The following is a 25,943-nucleotide window of genomic DNA, read 5'->3' on the forward strand; positions in this document are numbered from 1 at the left end:
GTGGATTCAACCACCAGTTGCACTATCCACGGATGCTAATGACGTAACACCCGTTCTCTATCTGTGCATATCGCCACAGATGCAGACACTGCTGATGAAGTGGTGGTTCTGGTCACATGGAGAAAGCCTTGGATGTGTTTAATTTCCTGCCACACTCTGTGTCAAAGAGCTAATTTCGTGCCTTGTGATCAAATAACTGCAATTTTGCAAGAGCAGAGTGTGTTGGGATAGGGATACTCAGGGTCCTTGTGTCACTTGGTACATTGCCATTGCAGCTATGGGGTCTGAATGTTTTTATTTTATTCCTGCTTTATTGCCCTGCCTAATTCTCCCATTTCAAAATGTCATGGAGTAGGCTGGTGTCATTTGTTTTCATAAATTAACATCGATTGTAATTTATGGCCAGATGGGCCCTGAAAAATAAGAGCCTTGTGAGACTCTTGGAAGGCTAAAGAGAAGCAGTGGGCAATGCTCAGGGTGAACTTTTGCACTTCAGGGCTTCATTCGGGAGAGAGAGTAAATACTTATGAAAAATCTTGTTTTAAAACAGCTGGGTACAAAGGGCCCCTTCTTAGGATTATTTTTGCCATTGCTTCTAATTGCTGTAGCAACTAGAAAAAAATGTAAATACAGTGAATTCTTCTTACTGGGAAACTGCATTGGGGAACAACTTCACTCTGCTTAGAAATCAGAAATCTAGAGTCTGAACTCCCTAGACAGCTGCACAGCCAGCTGACACTGGGGTGTAGTTCAGATCAGATCACAGCAAGGAAGGCTCTGACCCAATATGTATGTCTCTTTTCACTACTCTTTCGTGGGTCAGTGAGAGGCACATAGAAAAAACCCTAGAGAATTTGATGATTCTATGATTCTAAGAAATAATGGCTTGTGGGAAGGAAATTGGGCTCAAAGGTTGTCCTGGCAACAGAGACCAGGCTGTTTGGCTGCTGGAAGAATTCAGAGACCACGTGCATTTGGGTTGCTTCCTCCCACCAGGGCACATGCCTTGGGATATGTGAAGGGCAGGACTAGAGATGATCCTTTTCTTGAGCTTCATTGGTTTAGAGCTTTGGGACTTGAGCTAGTTGTGGAGATTCCCAGCAAATTTCTTTTCCAGGTAAAACAAAATATCTACACAAGTCAAGCTCCAAGATCCCTTTGATCTCTAATATTTTGTTGATGACAAACTTTGATTTATGAAATTATGTTAAAATGAGAGCATTATTTTATCCTCCTACTCAAGTGGTTGACATTTAAATTCCTCCTAAAAGGCACAATGCTATCTAGTGATCTTTGCCCATAAAATACCCTACCATATTTTTGCAGATTCTTATGATTTGAGAATAAAAACAGTTATATATAAAAACTCTGAGATAGATAATGCAGGGGCTATGACTGGCCTCATAACTAGAGTGAGATATATACTAAGTCTCCTGGATAAACTGCCTAACATTCAACAAAATTACACAAATATCTTTTGAGCATACACTGGATGCAAAGTACTGTGCTGACTAATAGAAAAATAGCAGTGAACAGGACAGATGTAATTGTATCCTTGGAGTGCTCATGCACGGTTGGATAGGGCAACATTTTATTACCAGACAGTGTAGTGTGTGTAATGATAAGAGATGGCAGCATCTGGCAGGAGAGTATGTCGCAGAATACAGACCAGGGAAGATCTTCCTGAGAAGTGACATTTAGTGGAAAAGAATGAGGTCACTATAGTCAGGTCAACAAGGAGATAAGGAAGAATATTCTGGGCAGGGTATATAATATACCCTTTGCATTAAGATAAGATTTCTCAATGATATGTGTGGGTTGGAGGAAATTTAAACAGAAGGGAGAGAGGGGCCCCAGATAAACACTAGGTAACTAGCAGGTTATTTCCCACTGTATTTACATATAAAATAATTTTCAGTATTGGTGGTCTTCTTGTATAATTGTCAGTAACTAAGAGCAAAATTGGCAAGTTTGGGTTAAGTTAATGAAAACACCAAATCAATGGGGCATTTCTGATGACTGAATGCCCACCACACCATACCTCCTTCTACGGAAAGAGACAGATATTCCCATCCCCCAGGGTCAACAGGGTTAATGTCCTGTGACCCTCAGCACTCTGGAGACATCTGTTGTACCTGGGACAGATGTCTGAGCAAAGGGAAGAAGTGTCCCATGCTAGAGTGTGACCAAATGATCCAGTCAGTGTGCTTGAAGGTAAAACAGAAAGACAGGGAGGCAATAAATGCCCTTTTTCAGAAGTCAGCAGAAGCCACAAGAAGGAAGAAAATCCATAGAAGGCAAAGGGGACTAAAGGAAAAGGTAAGGGCAAGTAGAGGCTGTGTAGTTAAAGCAGAAGTAGCAGAATTATGAAAGTAGAAGAGTTACTGTGAAGCAAGGGTTTGATCTGAAAAGCTGCAACACGCAGACTGTGTGGAGTTGGTATTGATGCTGGAAATGTGACCAGAAATAGGCATTTTGGTGATCAGTATGACTTCACTTAGATTAAAATGGACCCCACATACACCTCCCAACAATATCTCACCTGAGTCTGGAAGGGGGTGTGTCTGAAGATGTTTATTATATCTTTGTTTGTGGTGTCAGGAGCTTTGAAGCAATCTGGAAATTCATCAGTGCAATATATGGTGGGTATACATCATGGAGGAGTATGCAACAGAAAGAACGAACAGCCTGGAAGAGCATACAATAACATGGGTAAACTTATAAGCAGTGCTGGATGAAAGAAGTGAGAAGTGGAAATATGGAGTAGAAGAACATTGTTTAAAATAAAAATATATGCATTAAAATACACACAATTCAAAAAATAGAAATTACACACGTATGATAACAGTTGCCTAAAGGGTGGAGGAAGGACAGAATGGGAGGCAGGAATGAAGAGAAAGGAAATAAATGAACAAACAAAATAGACAGTAGTGTAATTTACTTAACCTTCTACCACTGGCAAAAGGAAAAAAAGAGAGAGAAGCAGAAGTACAGAAGAATAAAAGGTTCACACCTTGCTGACAAGTTGTGTGGCCATATGAAAGGTTATGGCTACTACAGCCTAAAAGATAAACAGTGATTTTCCAGACCCTAAAGAACTAGCTCCACTGCTGTGGATTTCCTGAGCTTCTTTAACGCCCCTTGCCTTTGTAATAAACCCCCGTTTGTTGAGGTTGTCGGAAAGTGTGACGCACCTAGGACAAAGTTGTTCACTGAGATCTATATGACAGGTTGAGCTACTTTTATCAGACAATTATTATGTGCTAGGATCTAGGTAAGGTTTTTATATGTAAAATATAATTTAATCCTAACAATGGCACAGGTGAATATGATTATGATCTTTATTTTACCAACGAGGAAACTGAAGCATAGAGAGGCCAATCATATTCCCAACGTCATAAGGCCAGTAGGTAGGTAAACTGGTTTCAAACCCATGCATTCCAATTCTAAGTCTGTGCTTGTAACCACAAAGCTGTATTAGGAGATGATTTTGAGTGCATGCACTTAATGAGTAACTACTTTCTCCCAATGTCAGGTTTGACTAATATCACACAATTCTTAATTTTTGAAAACTAAGTAACTCAGAAGAGACAGTTAAGAACACCAGATTTGGAAAAGAAAAAAGAAGTGTTATCTCTGGGCATGACATTCGTTTACAAACCCTGATCTTTCTACCCCACGCATAAGACTTAAAGGAAGAACAAAAGATTTAGAGTCAATCGTTCTTCCTCTGCCAGGAAATGTGAGACACCAAGCTTCCCTTGCCTCAGTTCCTTCATTTAAACACTGGAGCTAATGGCAGCTCTCAGATCTGTTGCTAAGGATCATGTGAGATGCAACAAAAAAACTGTGAACACTGCCCTACTCATGTTTGAAATAAGCGTTTGATAATTTTTAAGTATGATTCTTTCATATGAAGTAAAATAGAATAGAACATAGAGGGATTCAGTGCTGTAGTGTACTAATATTTCCAGGTTATTTAGAATGCATCAAAAATATAATGGACGGAGTAAGTGAATAAAGGTTTGGAGAAATCGATAGATAGGGTGGAAGAAATATAGCAAAATCTTAATTCTAAGTATCTAGATGGTAAGTACCTGGGTACTGCAGCCATCTCTCACCTTTTGGGCATGACTGAAAATTTCAGTAATATAACGTTGGTGGGAAAATGAATGATGAATGATGGAATGGTCCTTGAACCAGGCTTTGAGCAAGGAAATGGTACGGAAGGAGCTGAAGAACTGGACTGATCTGCCTTTTACTTTCCATCCCTGCCTGAGAAGAGAATAGTAAGTGCCAAGGCTACGAAACATTCAAGAGCTGGCATCCTCTGAGGTACAGAGAGACCAAGGCTCCTGAGTGGGGAGCAGAGGTTGCCGTGGCCAGGGGCATGGAGCAGATACCTTAAGTTCAAATCCCATATCTGTATTTACTAGCTTTATAACCTGGGAGAAGTTTGCTTAGGTCTTTGTGCTTTTCTTTCCTTATCTGGAGAAAAGGACATAACATTATCTTTCTTACAAGACTGCTTTCAGCGTGGCCTTAGTTCATATATCCTGAGGAAAGTTCACCCTCTTAGCACTGGTCTGTTCTCTATGGCTCTACCTAGTCCCTTGTTGAATAGAAGGTGTCAGGCGAGATTCACTGGAGAAGGGGAAGGAGGATGGGAGGAAGAGACATAGTGGGCAAAGTTGAAAGAAAAGTTGAGTGGGAGTCTGGGTCTCAGAAAGGTGTCTCAGGCACCTCTCAAGGAAACATAAGAGTCCCAAGCTTATTACTTGCTCAGTGTCAGGCACGTGGCTTCTAATGCTATATTTAAAAGGCTACTGAAATTATGATCCTGTTGTAGTTCCTTTGCAGGCTCTTCATCAACCTAGGTGGAATGTGGCTGGCAGGAAGCCAGCATCGTCCCTTGATCCCCTCCTCCATATGACTCAGCACAGATCAGACACTTTAATAGCTTCTGAGCCCAAGTTTGAACTTGCCCCAAAACGAAAACCTCCCTCCCCCTCAGTGCTCCCCCCACCTTTGCAACCCACTCTCCATTTCCAATTTATCAGCTAGTAAATTCTGAGTTGAACTTGGAGCCAGAGTTTCATTTACTTTTGGCAAGGGATCAATTTCTTCCAAGAAAAGAAAAAAAAGGAGGGGAAAGGAGGGGTAGAGGGGAGAAGTTTAAAAAAAGCCCAGCTAAACAAAAAGGGCTCATGGAAACAGCCACACAACATGAAGTAGCTCAGTGCAGAAAGAGCAGTTCTTTTTGATGCATTAAGTGTGAGTGAATTTGAAACAGAGTTTGAAATGATCAGAACTTGCAGCTGGGGTTACCAACCAAGCACAGATGGTCTCCTGGTTTGGAGAGGTCACGGGGTCACTAGGATGCTAGTGACTTCAGAACTGGAGAGAGGGATTAAAGGTAACCATGGCATCCACATTCATTTCCATTCTGGACTGGGTGGCCATTTGCATGTGACATCCCTCGTGATTCTGGGGGAGCAGAAAACCTGTTGATATAAGACTTCTCTGGTGGATCTGCTAACACTCTGAAGAGCAAGGGACATTTCTTACAATGTAAAGTATCCTGAGTTGTAGAAAAAAATACAAGTACCTTAACTCCACATAAGGGAAACATGCAAAATAAATCATCAACCTGGAAATGAATTTAAGCCTGATAATAGGCATCAGCTTTGAAAAAATCTTTTTCATATTATTCACTGCTGGAAGTGTGATGGAAAAATCACTACTCTTCATACTCTTCATATTATGGGTAGTCATGTAAATGGCATCATCTTTCTGGAGGAAAATTTGATATTCCTTTACTTCATCCTTGCCCCACCCCCATATCTTGATTATTTCATTAGTTCTGTTTAGCCCCAGAGTTCAACCTACTTTAGGCAATCATAGGATTGATGTGTATTATTTTGCCCGGAATTCCTACAAATTGTGAAATGCTGTTTTATTTGGATATAGTTTTAATTCAGAAAAATACTTCTTTTTTCACTCAGCGTTATATTTGTAATATTACTATATAGACATTTACACTATTGCTTCAGTCTGTTTTATAGAATCCCACAGTGTGCATCCATTACAGTTTACCTAAGAACTTCCCCAGTGATGGACTTCCACATGCCACCGACTTCCCACCTCTGCACTGGGTACTTTGCCCATTAAAACAAACAACAAAGCAGATGACAACACCACAGAAAGCTGCAATGAACTTTCTTATACATGTCCCTTTGATATGGGGTAGGCATTTCTTTAGTATAGTTATGTCTGTATCTGTGTCTGTAAAGTTAAATTTATCTGCATTCATTTAGTGTAGAATTACTGGGTCATAGTACCCGAGTAAATTTAATTTGATTGACTAAGATAGCAATTTTACAACATCTCCTCAAATTAAAAATTGTGCATACTCATTGAATATACCTATAGATGAAATTCAACACATTTATGAAAATAGACAAAAAGATATTCATAGAAACTTGAGTATTAGCAAAATCCAGTGAACTACTGACATGTCATGTGACTGTACATGAAGGCGAATTCCCAAATGGGTTAATCTGTGGAAATGGAGCAAGTACAGGAGTGAAAGCACAGTACCTGGGAGTAAGTTTGTGATCTAGCCCAGCTCCCACTATGGGCCAAGCAGCTTGTATAGACAGGTAAATTCTGGTCTCTCTTTGTCAGTAGTAACGTGGGGATTGTGGCACGTATTTGTATGAGTCAGCATCCTTAGAAGGAAATAAGTTGCATACTCAAACCAAATCATTTAAGATGGTACAAGGAAAAGAACTATTTATAAGAGTGTGAACAGGGTAAAGGTACCCTACTTCCAGGTTGGCAAAAATGGTGAGCCATTGCCAAGAAAGAGTGAGAGAAGAAGTTTCTTCCATGCAGAAAGACTGCTGTGTGAAAGGGCTGTCTGACAGGAGCCATGGCCTGCTGGCCACAGAGGGAGAGATACTAGTTAGGAGACCCAAGTGCCCAAGTATCCCTTCATTCTACACCTTCTCTTCTATCTCCTATTGCCATTCACCTGAAAGCCAGAGACCAAGGGCCTGCTGCTGCTGTCCCTACAGAGCAGCATGCGGTGTGGACTGGGGAAGGGCTGGGTTAATGGAAGGCACTCAGCAGAACACCTCCTATCAGGCTTTGGGAGAACTAAAGGAGTAAAGACATGTAAAGGGTTTAGAAGAGATAGTGGCACATAATAAAGACTTAATAAATGTAAGTTTTCGCTCTTATCAGTGTTTCATTAATATTAGTATTGATTACTCATTAAAACCATTGAGTCAGGGCCAGATGCACTGAAGTGGGGTTAGGGTAAGATACGTGTCAATGAAAAAGGAAGACAGAAGCTACTGAGAGGAAGGAGCATGAACCTTCTTGTAGAAAAGGTTGGGGTAAACGTTAATGGTAGTTGTCTTTGTGAAAAGTGTTTGAAAATGAAATGAGGGTAGGGAGTTTCTTACTTTTCATGTTCAGTCTCCTGCTTCAATGCTTGTTCTTTTTAATAGTGTGCATGGGTTATTTTATTTTGATTGATGAAAACACTAGGTACAAGCTGGGTGGTGCCTTCATGGGACCTGGCCTCTGAAATTTCTAATGTATCTATTAATTTAAGAATAAAGTATTCTGTTAAGAACAGTGGTATTTTCTAAGTACCAGACTAAAATAGTACTTTTGAGAATTTGAAGATGTCTGGTTTGCTCACTACTTATTACTGAAATGTTAACTTCACATACACCACTTCCTTGAGTCTAGCCAGGAATGAATGACTTTCAATAATTCTAAGCGTGAGACACAACCTTCATCTATAAAGCAAATTCTTGCCAAAAAAGAGATATGTACTGAGGTAGACATAGATGTATACTGATAGATTGATAAAAATAAACACAGAGATGATTTTATGAATGTGTTTATGTAGATTTTACAGATGTGAACAACAACATGTCCATGTATTTTTCAACACGGCACCAAACTACTACAAAGACGGAAGACTGGCCTCTGACATCATTCTGCCTACACTGTAATCCTGACGCCACATTAACCAGCTGGTAAGTGTGGGGAAGTTACTTGACTGCTGTAAACCTTGGCTATTTTCACTTCTGGACTGGAGATTGCTACCTGCTCACAGGAACTTTGGACGATTAAGTGAAATGAGCATTGTTGGCATTATAGTAATCACTCAACATATGGTAGCAGTTATTTATTCTTAAAAGTAATAGTCTAAACTAGCTCAGCCAACTGAAGAATTTTGTTTTTATTTCAACCCAGTTTAACTCATCTACCAGGAATTTCCTCTGACTGGGAAGTGGGTAGAGTGGGTGGTAGTGGGCATCTATGGGCACACAAACCTAAAGAATATGGAGCTCCTGGATCTCAACTCCCTTTCTAACTTCAGCCTTCTTGTTCAGGAGACTGTGAATAGAATTTTAAGAAAAGTTCAGTGATACATGCAAGCTTACAAGGCTGGAGTTATAAAACCAAGTTCCGTGTCTTCCATCAGGCTTCTATTTTAGTACTGAGAACCATCCATTCACGGTGGCCAATGGCTATTTTTTTAAGGAAGAGGAGAATGTACCCAAGAGGAATCCTGAGTGGAAGAGCCATAAAGGCTCTCTGACTCATTGTCCTGCCTTCTGCCTCCTGTCCTGCCCTAGTGTTTCTCAAAGTGCAGTGGCCAGGAGCAGGGAAACCATTCAGCATGTATGAAAAAGCAAACCTGGGAATGCCATGGCCATTACTGAGCTGCCACCTGACTTGCTCCTTGCAAAGAAGGGAATTGTACTTCCTGTGATTCAAGCCCAGTTCTTCAAATCAACTGCACCGTAGATCCTTTAAAACTGCAGCCATTATCTCTATCATTCTTTTCAATTTCACTGCCTAAAAGACTTGCCTCTTTTAGTGTCCTCGAGCTGGGCACAGAGCCCCCTACCCAGAAGGGAATTTTGCTTTGATGTGATCCCCTGTAGAGAGGAGGTGTCACGTGAACTAATGTCACCATTGTAATCTTCACAGAGACTTTGGAGCACTACAGCCCCTGGGCATTGATTCAAAGTGAATAACTTAAAAGATAAAGGAAAAACGTCTTCACTATCCATAGGCCAGCAAGTTTTTGGTTTGCTGTCAAGGAATTTGGAATTTAGAGCTATCTGAAATGAAATTGTAAGTTTCTCATTGCTGCAAGTGTTTAGTCAGAGTCTGGCAAACTACTTAGTGTAAATATTACAGAAGATTCAGATGATCTCAGAGGCCCCTGTTCTATGGCAAGACCTTATCCTTTTTCTTTCCTACCAGACAGGGGAGTAAATGGACAGATTCCTACAGAGAGCAAGGGAGAATTTTACCAGCTTTCCTATAGTAAAAGTTGTTTCTGTGGATGGAAACCAATGCAGTAGACAGGATAAAACCTTGGATGTGGAATTAGGATGCTGGCCAGGTATGTCAGCCCTTGGGTGACTTTGGTGCTGGTCACTTCTGCTTTCCCAGTCCTCATTTCTATACCAATCTGTGCATGAGGTCGGAGTTTCTGTAACCTTATGACGGGTACTTTAGTTAGGAGCTCATAGTTGATCAGACAATAATGCTTAGGCATCTGTATGCAGGTAGACATATGGCAGATTCACAGTGAAAGGATAAAACCCACAGCACTTTCTGTTTCCTATCTTCCTGACTTTGAAGAACAGATGTTGAAGAATTAGTTAGGAGAAAGAGTCTACAGACCTTTTCTATTAATACTGCTCATCCTGATGATGGAGCCCTGGAACTCTTACCAAACACTACTCAGCTGTTTGTAGCTTGTGGTCAAGGCCGTAATAAAGAGAGGGTATACTTTACATTACCAAGAGCCTGACTTCTGTAGACTTCAAAGATGCAGCTGCTTTGATCCACTCTGGTGCCATAACAAAGGACCACAGTCGGGAGGCTTCAACAACAGAAATTTATTGCCTCACAATTCCAGACACTGGAAGGAAGTCAGATGTGTACAGAATGGTTCCTTCTGAGGGATATGATAAGAGGATCTATTCCAGGTCTCTTTTTGACTTGTTCATGGCCATTTTCATCATATATCTCTTTACAATGTCTTGCTCCTCTGCATGTCCTGTGTACATATCTCCCTTTTTTGTGAGGGTATCAGTCCTTCCTGTTGGATTACTGCTTACTCTAGTGATCTCTTTTTAACTGGATTATCTCTGTACTGTGTTTATAAAGTCATATTCCAGAGTATTAGGGGTTAAACTGTTAGCATATGAGTTGTAAGAGGACAGAACTCAAGTTATGATTCCACCCATACCACCCTACCTACCCCGCTGGGTCATGTCATAATTGGCAGGATTGGTAATTGGCAGTGAGTCATAAAAATGACCACATACTCCTTTAGGTTCATGTGCCCCATTTGGCTTTATTTCTCTGCAGATCTTTAAACCAATATTTGCCTCATATAAATATCTCCTGGAATTTAGTGGGTGGTATGTGTGTGTATGGGGAAGAGACAGCCAGAGATACAAATACAGAGAAAAATATTTGCACATACTTCCTCATCTCAGAGCTTCTGCTCAGTAGAGAAGTAGAACATTTACCTGTGGTATGTATGTGTGTTCAGTTTCTACAGAAATAACTAGCCTTTAATTCTTGCCTCAGGGTTTTCCTGAGGACAATTTTACTATATGAATAGAAAGCTATGGCTTCCAAGGGTAAAGCAGTAACCCTGCATTCACACCAACAGAAAAATGGCTCAGTGTAAATCAAGTCTCATCTCATTAATTACCCTGCCAGACATTTATGTTGGGCTGGGTCCCAACATCCTTCCATGGCAGCCGTCATCTCCATTCTGAGTTTAAATGTCCCACTTTGAGTTGAGTTCATCCTGGAACCTCAAGGAAACGTCTTCTGCTGTGTTTGGAGTCCCCAAAGACAGGGGACATTAGGTTGGGTCATGCTCAGGATGGAGACAGTACTTGGTCAGTGCCCAACTGTTCAGATCATCATCAAGGGTTGATTTCCAAGTCAGTGTTCCCAGGATATTTTTGACTTTCTTTTAGGTTTAACTGCCAAGGTTAATCCATGATCTTGTTTACTCTGTGACTGGTCAAATATTTAAACTGACTGGAAATAAATATCTCAAGTCTACATCCCCTCAACAGTTCCTATGACTTCGTGTAGGGAAACTTTTTAAAAAATATATTTTATTACTGCCTATTAATTTTACAAAATATTGAGTTTCTATGTGGTATTTTCATACATGTGTATAATATATTTTGACTGTATCCATCCCCCCATTTTATCCATCTCCCCCTCCTTTATGCAGCAGAGATCTTACAGCACACAAGAGGAAAGTAGACACAAGCGATTTTGAAGAGCAAGGCCTCACGTAAGAAGGCTGAGAGCCTGACTTCCTTTTTTGGTGACTCAGCAGATGAAGACAGAGATTTTAACTCGTTCCAGCAAACTACCCCATTGCCTGACCTGTCTCAATTTTCTAAGGCTGTTGACTGGGCGTTCCAAAGGCAGTCGTGAACAACACGGCAATCCTCAATGTCAACTCAGATCTCTGTCATGAAAACACTGGACCATGCCCAGTTTCCAGGGTTGGAGAGAGACTTATCACCCTATTGAATGCAAGTCCAACTAGGGAATGCTGTGCAAAGCAAAAATGAGTTGTACTATCACCTAGAAACAAGCAAACAAAATAAACAAATGTGAGATGACCAAATTAAGGAAAAGAGGTGGTCAAGAAAACCAGGATTTTCCCTCCTCTGAAAACCCTTGAGTGTGGTAACAAATGGACCACGCTGCCTACTTATTTTAAAGAGTTGACAGCTATAATATGTGACATGTATCAAGTCTATTTATGTGCCAGGCATTCTGTTAAATGCTTGTACATTTTCATACTGAATCCTTATAAATTCCCTTTAGTTATGAATAATTTCTAAAAGTTATGTGGAGCAAATGAACTAACACAGGTAAATGCACTTAGAAATTATAAAGTGTTATTAAAACAGTCAATATATGCTATTATTTTATTAAAAGACCTGTGTTATGGTTTATGTCTAGATGTTCTCCAATACCTCATGCACTCAGAGGTAAGGCTGTGGGGAGGTGATTAGAGCATTAGGGTGTGTACTTATCAGTGGATTTGTCCACTTATCAATTATAGTTGAATGTGATGTTGAGAATTGAGGCATGGTGGGAGGAGGCGGTTTCTTAGGTGCATGGCCTGGAAGGGCATATCTCTCTCTATCTGGTGTCTTGATTTTGCTCAACTTCCTGCTGCCATGCCATGAGTTGTTTCTCCTCTGTCATGCCCCTCTGCCAGCCATGCTAGTTGACTAGGGACTGAAACCACTACAAACTATGAGCCAAAACAAACCTGTCCTTCTTAGAGTTGTGGGCACTGGGTATTGTACCTCAGCAACAAGAAAGTAGCTAAGATAACCCCTGAAATTCTTTTCAGGCTAAGAGTTATGAAGTGAAATATAGATGCCTCAAAGATATGTGAGATAGCCCTATCGAATACCACAACACATCACCCAGAGAAGTGATGTCAGTCTTGTTAGAGAGGAGAGAAGTGTTGTGCAATGTACTTAGAGAACCACAATAATTTAGGCCCTTCCTTCAACAACTCCGAGAGTGCTCAGAGGTTGGCAACTGACCAAGACATACATTTTGTCAGCTCCTAGCTGTGACACAAAATAGGCTAAGTCCTTTATTACCTTTATACCTTGGTTAGTGACTTTTATTGGGGATAAGAATTTCCAAGGTTTGATATCTTCTGGTCTCAACAGTTGTATCAGTACACTGGGGTACTATCTCACATGTTTGTATCAGTGTATTAAGTGAGCAGGTATACTTAATCAAATACTGATATACAGAAAGCAATAAAAATAATAATTAACCCCCCTTGTTTCAGCCTGTTTGAGAAGTGAAGACTCGGAGCTGGTGGGGCTTACTCAGGGTGACACATTGCCTAAAACGGGTGGAGTCTAAGAGGAAGTGAGTCTAGAGACATAGGAGCTGATCGAGTATAAATGCCCTTTGGGTGAGATCTTTGTTTGTCCTTACTCATACAATGCCACCCACCTTGTCATCAAGTCACTCACTCCTTTTTGGTAGTTGGCTTCCCTGGAGTGTGGGTATATGAGAAGGAGTGTGTTTTAGGATGCTGCAGTGTTTAAATTTTTTTTCACTAAGGCATATTAAACAAAAAGGGCCCAGAACAAAAGTGGAAGGCATTAAGAATCACTTACCAGAGTGAACACCCCCAACTAAATAGTTGGAAGTGTATAGCTGCACTGTCAAAAGAAGAGCTTCCAAATCAGAGGTATCTATGTTTGTAGGCCAATTCCAGTCTAGTCTGAGCATCAACTTTATGTGAAAGGATAATTCATGAATGATAGATACTCCATATTGTGTCTGTATTCCTTTCCATATTTTGTCAGTTGTATATTAAATTATTTGCAAGCCACTTTTATAAACATCATCTAAAATTATCTCATTTGATAGTGAAGTAGGGGCTAGAAACAGAGGTTTTTAGATGAGTGCATTAAATGAGTTGCTATAATGTTTCTCCTAACACCTCCAGCTGTGTGTTCTGATTCTGACTCTGACCCACCACAATTAACCAGATACTGGGTTTCTCTGCAGTTTCTAGTGGAATTAAACTAAATCATCTTCAGATGGTATAGTTTAAGGATGACTGCAAAACTGCATATGTTCCAGAAGTCCAAATTTGGAAGTCAAGTGTGTGAAGGATGAAAGGCAAAGGTTGAGTCAATGGCTGTCATTCAGTCATAGGTTCTTTCTAAATACTAGCTGGTGAGTTCTGTAAAGAGGTCATCTCTAGCACTAAATCTTCAGAGTGGTGGAGGCAGAGCCACAGATGGAGAAATTCTGGGCTCTTGTCCACAGGCTCACTGCCCTGCATGAGGTCTGTGGGAGAGTTGGCAGCAAAAAGATGAGGGGAATAAAAGATGTGGAGCTGCTCGATTTGGTAGCTGCTGGTGCCCAAGTTCTTGCTGGCAACAGCTCATAATATCTAAGATGGCAGATTAAACACTCACTGGCTGGTTGTTGTCTGAGACACCTGGAAGTCTCTTTAGACATCACTTGCCCCATCCAAACTGGTGAGGGGCAAGGAGTTGGAAAATGTTGTCCACAGTGCCACTACACTTGAAGGACTTCTGGGTCTAACCCCATAGAGAGAGTGGGTAGGTAACAAGCAGAAGAGAAGAAACATCAGCAGAAACCTAGCTAGACTTGCCTGCTTATTGGATCAGAACTTCTCATAATTCTGTCAGTTCTCAGAAAGTGCTGTCTGTCTTTTGCACATGCTCAGAAAGTTTGGGAATGACAGATGACAACTAGCCACAGTAGAGAAGTCAGTCTTCTGAAAACCCAGAATCTGCCCTTTCAGAGCTGGTGGAAGCAGAAACCTGATGTTCCTTTCTTCCCATTCTTCACACATGGCCCAACACACTGGATTATTGTCCATTACACAAGAGCACGGTTGGTTTTTTCATTTTGTATATTTCTGTGTTTGTTCTGCTGTGTGTTTACTGTTTGTTTAAAACAGAATGTTTTTGTCTCAAATAACATTTTGTTGGCAGAAAAGACCCTGTCCTTCAAAGTTGCTCCCCACAACTTGAAGCTATGCCATTGGCAGGCAATCTGCTCTGCCTGTTTGATGGTGGTTATCCCTCAAAAAATTCTTTCCTTTTTTGGGGTGAGGGCTCACAGAGTGACACAACTTTAATTTAAGGCCTCTGAAAAGTCTTTATTCTTTGACACAAAATGATCTGTGATTTTCTTCCAGAAATCTCAATCTTTATAAATTCTTTTCTTAAGCTTAAGGCTTTGTTCCCTGGCAACGTGCTAGAAAAGCTCCATAGGAAAAGATGCACATTAACGCTTATCTCTTGGATACCCTGTAATGGGGATGAGTACAGCTTTTACAGAAAATTAGTTTTGCCAGGGAACAGATGAAGATCATTTTACTGCGTTGGCAGGAAGGGGAATGGAATGAAGCAGGAGAGGGTAGAAAATGAGGTTTCCTTTTAAGAAAAAGGGTATAGAAAATAACCCTGCAATGCTACTGAAGAAAAGGTTTTATTTTTTCCCCCATAATTTCAAGAAAAATATGTGCTTATAGTGAGACCTGGGAACATTGAGATACAGTGCATTTTCTTTAGCTAATCTGTCATTAAAGAGTGAAACCACAAGTCTTAGACATTATCAAATGGACACATGTAAAAAATTATATATTGCTCAATAATGGAGAGAACCGGCAAGAAGTTACAAGTCATTTGAAGGAGAATTGAAAGAGTTACACATGTGAAATGTGTGCATACGCACAAATCACATTTCACTTAGATGAAGCACCTAAAATAGAGAAAAATCATGGAATCATAGAGTGGAATGGTGGTTGCAGGGCTGAACAGAGGAAAAAATGGGATGCTAATCATCAAAGAGCATATAGTTTCAGTTAAAAAAGATGAATGAATTTTAGAGACCTCCTGCACAACAATGTACCTATAGTCAATAATTATAGTAGTTTATTTAGGAATTTGTTAAAATCTCATGGTAAGTGTGCTTACCACAGTGTTTTAAAAAAATGTCACCAGGACATTTTCCTAGAAATTCTCACTTCTCTCCAGCCCATGGCAGTACCTGTAGCCACCCATGCTTATCTTCATTATTTCCTTTACCATATTTTATTCAAATATTTAATTCCTATGTCTGCATTCACCACTAATATGGAAACCTGAAGACTTCATCTTATATGTTTATCGTGTGCCTAAGATTTGGAACATACTACACATTCTGTAAATGCATGTTGAATAGCTAGTGGCTCTTTGTATTGATCAGAAAAATAAAGATGACTGTGTAGATGAATACCCAGTCCAATTTGTAGCTATGGGTTTGGATAAAAATTTAAAAACAAATAATATATGTCAATAAGTACTAAGTGACAATTAGAGAGAAATTCTAATGTGCTATCTATTGTAGAGCAGAGTGACTATAATTTCTGTGAATTACATATTTCAAAAAGCTAGAAGAAGCAATTTTGAGTGTTTTTTCCTTGAAGTGATAAATATTTGAGGTGTAGATATATTTAACCTGATTGTACAATGTATACGTGTATCACATAGTACTCCATTAATATGTATTTTTGTGCTTTTATGTATCAATTAAAAAGAAATTTAATTTAAAAAAGGAATCTTAGAAATTATCCAGTCAAAAAATCATATAAATAAAAAAATATATAAAATATGTGTAATCAGAGCAAATGTATAGATTTATGTCTCTATGCATGAATGACCAAGATAAGAACTAGGGATAGAGCATGCTGATAAAGAGCTTACCTGGCATATTTGAACCTCTGAATTTGATCCCTAGCCCCACAAATTAAAAAGAAAAGTAAAGGAATAAAAGGAAGAAGAAAACAAAGAAGAAGAAGAAGAAGAAGAAGAAGGAGGAGGAGGAGGAGGAGGAGGAGGAGGGGGGAGGAGGAGGAGGAGGAGAAGGAGAAGGAGAAGGAGAAGTGGTGGAAGCGGAAAGGGAAGGGAGAGGACAAGGACAAGGACAAGGACAAGGAGATGAGAAGAGTGAATAAAAAGACTGGTTGATAGATATTTTTTAATGTGCAAAATGGTGAAGCATTTATAGAAAGGGACTTCAATACTCTCTCTATTGATTGTAGGGCTTGGCATTATCTTCACTGTTACACTGCTTAGCTTTGAAAGCAATAATAAAAGCTTGAGTCTGTGGTAGTTAATGTACGGAATTGCTGCACAGAGAGTTTGCCAGCGTTGCCCCACAAGTCACCATGTTGATATCTGGAAAGGGGAATGATGACAGACTTGGAGATTAGAGATGGCTCTAAGGGCTTTCTTCCTCTGCATTCATATCCTGTGTGATCTAAGGAGATTGAATTTCAGTTTCCTGTTTCCCCAAATAAGACGCTACCAGCTTTGATTTAGTTTTCCAAAAGGCTTTGCAAGAAAGCCAGAAAAATTATTATCAAGTGAATTTAAATGACTGCCAGGCCCAACACCCAGAAGTTGCTTAATTAAAGCTCTGGCTAGCATGTTAGAAACCCAAGTGAGAATGAGGGAGGTCCTCACTGGCCTTACCCAACCCCATTGGTAGAAGCCTCCTCAACTTGCAAATACCCTTGTCATTTCTGCTGGCAGCCTTCCCCATGTTGTTTATTTGCAGTGGCATGACCCATTGGCGCCTGGAGACGGGGCAGGGTGGGGAAGGCTTTGGAATCCACTAAACATAATGCCCACCCCACCCCCATAAAGCTTTGTCTTCCAGCTCTGTCTCTGGGGCCCTGGGATCAGATTGCTTGCTTCCAGGTGCCAGAGAAACACTTTTGTTTGCTCTCCCACCCAGACTGCCCTCAGTTTGGCCTTCCCCCAGGTGGGGGTGGCAAGTGACACAGGCTATTTTGAAATAAATCTTTCTCCTTTCTCTCCTCCCTTTCTTCCCTCTACTCTCTCAAACCACAAGAACATTTTGGCTTCTTTCCATCACTTGGGGCTTGTGTTGGAGATCTGAGTCTGTTCTTGTTCTGTGTCAATAGCCCAGGAGTCAGGGTAGGAGTGCTATCGTTAAAGGTGAGCTGCCCTTGGGGATGTGAAGAACTGCATGCAGGTGGTTGCACTGGTAATGGCAATATTCTTTCCCCCACAGTTCATGCAGGCTTTGGTCACCTCCTGCCTCCATCCTGGTCCTGGCAGCTTCATCTCCTGGCTTTTTACTCAGTCCTCTCATGTGCAAAGTACTACTCCTCTCTAAGTACGTTTTATGTGCCAGATAGCTGGCCAAGTTTCCTTGCTTTGCTGTTCTGTGATGGCAGAGTTTGTACAAGATTGAGAAGCTCTTATGTTGCAAGTTGAAGAAACTCAAACTGATTTGAGTAAAATGAAGAAGGAAGTGCTTTAACATAGTTGAGAAGTCAGGGGTGCAAATAAGTGCAGGGATTCCAAAGCAGTAACCAAGACCTGGGGTGCCTGCTTATCAGATTTCCAGGTTTAGCAAATACAAATACAAGATATTCAGTTAAATTTAAATTTCAGATAAACATTGAACAATTTTTCTTTTCTTTTTTCTTTCTTTCATTCCCTCCTTCTCTTCTTTTTCCTCCTCCTTCTTCCTTTTGATCTGAGTATGTCCTGTACTGCTTATATTTTTATATTTTATCTGGTGAACCCTACCTGCTACCATATGTCAACTCTGTCCTCCTGGTTGTGTTGGGATTTCTCTCGGGCATGGGACCTGGTGTAGAATGACTCTTGGCAGTGCTACACTCACATACCAGAGTTTAGGAACCCGGAAGGGGAGCTTCTCTTTCTCAGGACTTCTAGCAGAAATCCTAGGTTGTATCTCATTGATCTTGCTTGAATCTTATGGCCAAGCTGGATATAAACAAGGGATAAAACACTAGGTAGACCTGGGTCACATGATGATCTCTACAACTAGGTTTAGCCTTATCTGAAAACCCTGGATTAAGAGCAAGCAAGAGTGTTCCCCAATAGAAAACCAGAGTGCTATAACTAGGAGAAGAATAGACCCTAGTCAGACAGTACTATCATGGTTCAAGGGTAGGCAGTTTTTAAAGCCAGGATTCCTGGAAGCTCCTCACACTTCGCCTTGGATGCTTGGAGGCTGATACAAGTCATATATTAATAGCACACGCTTTTCCTCCTAGAGGGTAAGACTAAAAAATTGATGGCAACTTAAGTAACCCTGGAATCAACACACAAGATAATCCAAAAACATTTATCCAGTGTTTTCTTAGTGTAGCCTGCAGGAACCAATATGAATTTATGCAAAGATAGGAAAGAGGACATGGCTGAATGCACTAGAACATACTTACTTTGTAGTGAGCAGCATGACATGGTACTTTGTCATGGAAGCTCATGATACTTTATTTCCACTTACAAGCAACTGTCAATATGTAAAGAAGGGACAAATTAACGCCAGGTAACGTGTTAATTCATGCTGAAAGAGATGCATTTGAGTTGGAATTTAAAAGAAAGGTAGAGTTCAGACAAGCAGACATTTGGAAGGAAAAAAAAAAAAAACACATAGAGAAACTAGAAAAACAAGTTGGTTGACTTCAGGTTGTGTTACCTGCACTAGGTAATGTTGCCCTTTAGAAAGATGCATCTTGATGTGGACTCTGCCCTTCATTCTAGGTTAGAGAATCCCATGAAAGGGAATGCTTGGGTACTCAGTGCATTCATTCAAATACTTATTAATTGAAAGAGAAGATTGAGTGATATGGGAGGAAAAGAAAATAAAAGATCTTAGATACAGACACTCAGGCCCTTTCTACTGTGCTTGGCAAATCCACTGTGGCCCCTTAACTTGCAGACCCAACTCAATAAGCAAACAAAAGATCTGCAGTTTAATGAACTCCTATTCCTTAGTTGTCAAATATCCTGGGTTTCTTGAAGCTAATGCTTGGAGAAAGGAAAATCTCATCTTCTTGTTCCCAAGTGACTTCATATTTCTCCTGGGCATGTATAGTACTCTTCCTCAGGGTAGTTCTGATATGTTGTAATTTCTACATCTCACATTGCCAGGATATTTTACTTACCATGAAGGCTCCCTTCCTCTGTCCCAGTGCGTTGGAAAAATGCTTCACCCTCCTTGTCTTCAACTCCCTGAATGCTAATTTTTCAGAGGAGGTCTGAGTGTGTGTGTGTCACTGGAGCACTTAGCAAATATCACACATGTGGAGCAAAAATAATGACACCAGTCAGGTAAGACTCTTGGATCCTCCATTTAACCTATACTGGAAATCCAGATATATAACTAAGTGCCTGTTGCTCCCTCGTGATCTTCTCCTGAGCACTGCCTTCTTCAAGGGTGGACAACTGTTGGGGTGGGATCAGTGTCCTGTACTTAGGCCATGGCTCTTTCTACTCACAGGCTGCACTGGCTCCCAGCCTCAGCAACCCAAGTTCTGCTTTATTGGCTCCTGCTGATACTGTTGACCAGAATTCTCCAGGATGAAGACCCCAAATTAAATTCTGCTTGAGAACCTGTCACTATTGTTTCAAGATTGCTTGCCTGGAGACTTTTTAAAGATGTGTCTCCCTGTATTACACCTAGGGTTCCCTAATAAAATAAAATGAACTGAAATAAACGAAAGATGCCAACGAAGAATAGGAGAATCAAAGGAAAACTGTCTAGAAAAATAAATAACCAGTTCAACCCATTGAAGAGATAAGCCATACTTTTTTATTTTAAAGAGAAAAGAACAAAAACAAAATAACCAAAAAGACATCAACAAAACAGCATAAAAACAATAAAAATGATACAGAATTTCCAAACAAGGTGATGGGAAATTAACAATGGTTGCTGTATTACATATTGTTATCATCAAAGTGGTTACTCAGATAATCAGATATAGGCATGTAAGGCTGATCAAACAATTAAACATTAACTATTCCTTTCAATAAACCAATAGAAAGTTTTATATGATGGAGTATTACTCAGCTATAGAGAAAGATAAACCCTAGGTTTTTATAGCAAAATGGATGCAAGTAAAGCCCATACTCATAAGTGAAATAAATCAGACTCACATGTGTAAACATTGCATTGTCTCCCTAGTGTAAGAACCTGAAAAAAGCCATACTTTTAAATCAATGCTTGAATTAGACCAAACAAGATAAAAAACCAACAGAATGGAAGAATAGATGTCAACCCTCCTGCCTCCTGGAAAAATCATAGCTATCCTCCTGTTGGAAAATTGTCTTTTGGGGTGAAGTAGTAAAAACTTCACTTCCTTTTATGATTCAGCCACCAGCTTAGTCTCTGTAGATAAATTCATGGTTCACCCCTCTCAGCATCCCTAGCACCAGCTCTCCCTTCCCATGGTAGCGCGTGTGTGTATTTGTGCTTGTGTTCTCCTACTTCATGTGCACGTCGGTCCTCTTATCCTGGGATCTTCTTCTCTGGAGTGTGTTTGTCTTTTAAGTCTCTCAGCCATTAGGAGCCAAAAGCAATAACCCAGCCTAAAATTTACCTTTTATTTGTTTTCATTTCTCATGACAGGCACTGTTTTTTTGATATTTTAAAAAAGTATCTTCATGGAGGAACTTCAAGTCAGTTTGAAAAGGCTATAAATTATACATTTTCAACTACATGACATTCTGGAAAAAGCACAACTATAGATACAGCAAACAGGTGAGTGGTTGCCAAGGGCTGGTGAGGAGTGATGGGTGAATAGTGAGAACACAGGGGAGTTTTAGGGGGACAGTGAAACAATTCTCTATAAAATTGTAATACATGGTATTTTGCCCTTTCCCAAACCTGTAGGAAAACAGAGTTAGTGAATCCTAATGTGAAGTATGGACATTAGTCAGTAATATAACAGTGCTGATCTATCAGTTTTAACAAATATGTCCACTAATGCAACACTCTCAAAAAGAGAAGTCGTCATGCATGTGTACAGCAAAGAGGGAGTACTATATATGAAAACTGTTTTCTGTATAGTTTTTCTATAAACTTAAAAGTGTAAATATTAGAGTGTATTAATGTAAGGAAAAAACCCTTTTGCCTCAAATATTATTTTTCTATTTCCCCTATCTTTAATTCTCTTGTAAGGAAAGTTTGAGTTAGAAGAGACTGAAATTTGCTGAGGTTCAAACTTAGGTCTCCAAATACTGTTACACCTTCAGCATTTAAAAATACTTCATTAAAATACAAATTTATTGTTTCTGTGCTATTCAAAAATAATTGGCGTGTGTTTATTCTAACCATGAAGCTGAGTGTAAGAGACATTCCACAGTTAACAAGATGTTCTTGTTCACCTCAGTTCTGTCTTTTCATATTGTGTCCTGTTCATTCTCTCCCCTGTGCCTTCTCATTGACCTAAACTGGATCCATCAGGAAAGAATTGAACGGAAAAAATGGAAATTGAGCTTTTGCAAATGGGAAGAGGACCTAGAGTTGAAAGGAGCATGTAGGGATAGAAGTGAAAGGGATGAAAACAGAATTAAAATGTGTTATGGATATGTACCAACTCCCTATGCTAAATGTCATCTTTATGCACTTGTTTGTAATCATTATGTAATGATGTAAATGTATGCATTATGCACTTGCTTGTACAAACAAGTACATAAATAAATGAATAAAGTATATTTCAGGGGAATAAAGAATCTATGCAGTGTACTGCTGGGCAGGAACGTTGCACATAACTTCAAAAGGCTTCCTTCCTTGGGCCTGACTGGGAAGAGATTTATCCCCTCCTTTTCCTATTATAAGGTGATCCTCTCGATCATCCTTAGATGTTTCCCAACAGCCCAGTTGGGAATCCACTGAGTTTACCCTGAGTGTTGGTCATTATCTAGAAAACTTCAGTCACACGTATCTGGAATGATCCATGAAGACTCTCCAGATATTTATTTAATGAGAGCAGCAAACCCAAACATAGAGCTGTGTGGTTACATAAAGAATTTTAAACAAAGTCCTTGAGCAGTGTTCCACGCCTGTCTTCTGTAAACAGCATCCCTGCCCCCATCATTCTACTAGTTATTCCACAGAGCCAATGTTATCTGTCTTGAGACACTGAAATCACAGAGTACTGCATTTCCTCAAGGCACAGAAAACAGCCCTGCTGCGGATCTTGGGAAGGAAGCACCACAGGCAGATCTCATAGCAGGGCTGTTTAGGAGCTGGAATATTTTTTCATGTTCATTTCCAGGATTGGGTTTCTGGGCCCAGAGATAGAGAAGGAAATGTGCTGGGTGCTGCTGGGTGCCAGATATTGTGTTAGGCAGACACTTCACCCTGGGACATGGAGATTCGTGTCCCTCAGCTCATAGATGAGGAGATTGATGAACAGGGAGAGAAAGCAGCATGAGCAGGGTGAGGTGAAAGGTTACTCTTTAGAGTTGGTGTTGTCTGATGGTGATAGAAAGCAAAACACAACTGCAAGCCACATATATTACTTTAACTTCTCTAGTAATCATACCAAGAAAAGTAAAATAATAAAGCAAATGAGATTAACTTTAATAATAGATTTTATTTAGCTCATTACATTCCATATATCATTTCAATATGTACCTAATTTAAAATTAATGACCTATTTCTCCCTTTTTGTCATTGTATGATGGCTTCAGACTTTGGCTTATGCTTTATGCTTGCCATCAGTGTCAACTCAGACTACTCACGGTGTCATGTGTGGCTCATCACCTCGGTATCTGACAGTGCACTGTAGACCTCCTGCTTTTATCCTGGCATCCAGCTGCATCACACAAGGTCTGTTTTGCCTTAGCCCTGAGCTGAATCATGTTTTCACATGATGCCCTTGACTCTGAGGGAAAAGCACACCATATGAAATGTCACAGGCCCTGCTGTGTGTGAGTCAGTGAATGTTACCAGATTGTTTTCTATTTCCCCAGCCTCATACTAAATGAAACATTTTATTGTTGCCCTTTCAAATAATGTGCCTCTTTCTTTATCATAACTTGTATTTTGTAGCTGATTCTGTTCTGTTTTGCATTGGCTGCTAGGAGGCTCATGGCCAAATGGGACTTAGTTATAACTATGCATTGGTTCATGGTTTAATGAGAGACAGGTTCTGTGAAATGTTCTGGACATAAATATGCATCATGTGTTCACAATGAAGTTTTTTTTTTTTGAGTTGAAAATGACTTAGATTCTTTCTGGTAATGAATTGATAGTGTCTATCTCCCTCCCAGGCAAAAGGTACTACAGATAATTTGATATGTGAATGGCCCTGGAAAATTTATTGTTAGGTAAAGAGATATAACATGGGTACTTTAAAAAACTTTAACTTACTGTTAAGCCTTTCAGTTGATGTTTTCTCTTAAAAATTCTCAAATTCTGCTCCCAAAATTAAGTAAATCACAATTATTATCTCTTTCTCTTTGTGTAATATAAAGAAAGAAGGGTGAATATTTATTTCCCTGGTGATGGTAAAAAGAGCTTTCCCCTCTTTGTACCGATAGAGATCTTTCTGTGTATTCTCTCAGCTCCATTAGGTTTGCAACCTGTTTCATGAGAATGACCCATGAAAGTTGCCACAGCTGTGCTGTTAGGTCATCAGCCCTCTGAACGGAATTTCCAGATCAATATAGAAGATGAAAAGCATGTGAAAAGAACTTTTCAAAGTCTTGGGGTCATCTCTGTAACCCCTTATTTTACAGATGAAGAAACCATAGCCACATCCACCACAGGTTTACTGAGTGTGAAGATGTGATGACATCTGCAAGATGGTCACCTGGCTGAATCGCCAAGAGCAGGTGCACTGGTGGAGCTTCAAGAGGAACAGTGAGTGGTTTATTTATCCCCAATGCGGGAATTCCTAGGATGCATCCTTTGATGTGGACTCCAAAGGTGCATTCACTTGATTTGCTTAACTTCATATTTCTGACTGATATTGTGCTGCCAACTCAAGGCCAAGCCTTCAAGATTTAAAGAATCATTATTTCTGCCTAAAATGCTATGTTTTTAGTTTATCTTATCTTCGATGATTTGAGCAACCATCTGGAATTGAAGTCTATCTGGCTGTATCTCTATATATCAACTTTCCCATTATCTGTCTATCTAAGTATCTGTCTCTAAATATATACATATACAGAGAGATTAAACAATGAGCTAAATTACTAAAATAATAGCAGACCTGTCCTTTTCTATCCCTCAGGTACGCAGTAAGCACAAGCCAAGCTCATGCAGGTGGACACAATTGAACAGTGTGAACTCATGTTCTTTGGTTCGTGTCACACAATTGAAAAATATCAGATGGAATCTTACACCTTCCCTTTTCTACTCCCCATCAAAAGATTTCCTTTCTCAAATCTCCTCTATCTGACTGAAATAGACAGGGCCAGGTACATTAGTTATAAACCAAGAAGTCATCCATCCTTGATTCTCACCTCCCCTTACCTCCATTTTAGACTCTCATCCACCATCACTCCCAAGTTCCCATGCCAACTTTCTCTGACTTCTCTCTACTCCTCTCCGTCTATGCTGCCGACACACCAGGCTGATGCCTTCATCTCCCTAAACTCCTGGAATGATCTGGTTCTTCTCTCCTCTGTAATTGAATTCCTCATTTTAAAAAAGCTAGCTTTTACTCTTAAAATACAAATCTGATCATGCTGTGAGGCCTTCAGGGCAGGTCCATTTAGATGTAAACTCATTTAGGTGGCCGATGAGGCTTAACACTTTTTACTTTTTCATTGATTTATTTTAAGTTTGCAGTGCATAACGCTTACACTTCTTGTGGAGCTGGTGCAGGTACATGATGCTTCTTAATTCCTTTTTCATCCCCTTCTCCTCTCCTCCCTTCCCCTCCCTCCATCTCTTGATCCCCTTCCCATTTGAACAAGATCTCACTATTTCTAACTACCTTTTATTTATATTTTGCATGTCTCATATAAGAGAAACCATGTGATATTTAAGCTTGTGTGCCTGATTTATTTCACTTAACATTATGTTCTTAAGGTGCATCTATTTTCCTCCAAATGACTCGCATTCATCCTTCTATGTGGGACAGTACCAATCCCCTGTGGGTAAACAACACGTTTTCTTTCTTTATTCACCTGTTGATGGGCATATAGGCTTCTTGAAAGATTTAGCTCTTATGAATTAATGTGCTGTAAACATGGGTATGCACATGTCACTATAATATGTATCTCTGTTTCTTTCAGGAAGATACCTAGAAGGGGTGTAGCTGGATCAAATGGAATTTCTAGTTTTGGTTTTTTAAGGAATCTCTGTATTGATTTCCATAGTAGTTGTCCTGGTTTGCCTTCCCACTAGTCATTTGTTATTATTTGATTTCTTCATAATAGCCACCTTTTCTGGGGTAAGATGGAATCTCAGTGGTGTTTTAATGTGCATTTCTTTTATGGCCAGCAATGTTGGACATTTATTCATATATTTGTTGGTCT

The 25,943-nt window shown here is 39.9% G+C and overlaps 1 long non-coding RNA gene across 1 annotated transcript in view; it reads left to right on the plus strand.

The window, feature by feature from the left end:
* Positions 1-11,936, plus strand: part of LOC106149760 — a 248,115-nt gene extending 236,179 nt beyond the window's left edge. Inside the window, exons 5-6 of the long non-coding RNA XR_001236128.1 lie at positions 7,928-8,057; positions 11,312-11,936. This is a non-coding gene — a long non-coding RNA (uncharacterized LOC106149760). The remainder of the gene's footprint in view (positions 1-7,927; positions 8,058-11,311) is intronic.
* The last annotated feature ends 14,007 nt before the right edge of the window (positions 11,937-25,943 follow it).

Source organism: Chinchilla lanigera, unplaced genomic scaffold (genome assembly GCF_000276665.1).
Source record: "Chinchilla lanigera isolate Chin_1 unplaced genomic scaffold, ChiLan1.0 scaffold00052, whole genome shotgun sequence".
In the NCBI taxonomy this organism is placed as follows: Eukaryota; Metazoa; Chordata; class Mammalia; order Rodentia; family Chinchillidae; genus Chinchilla; species Chinchilla lanigera.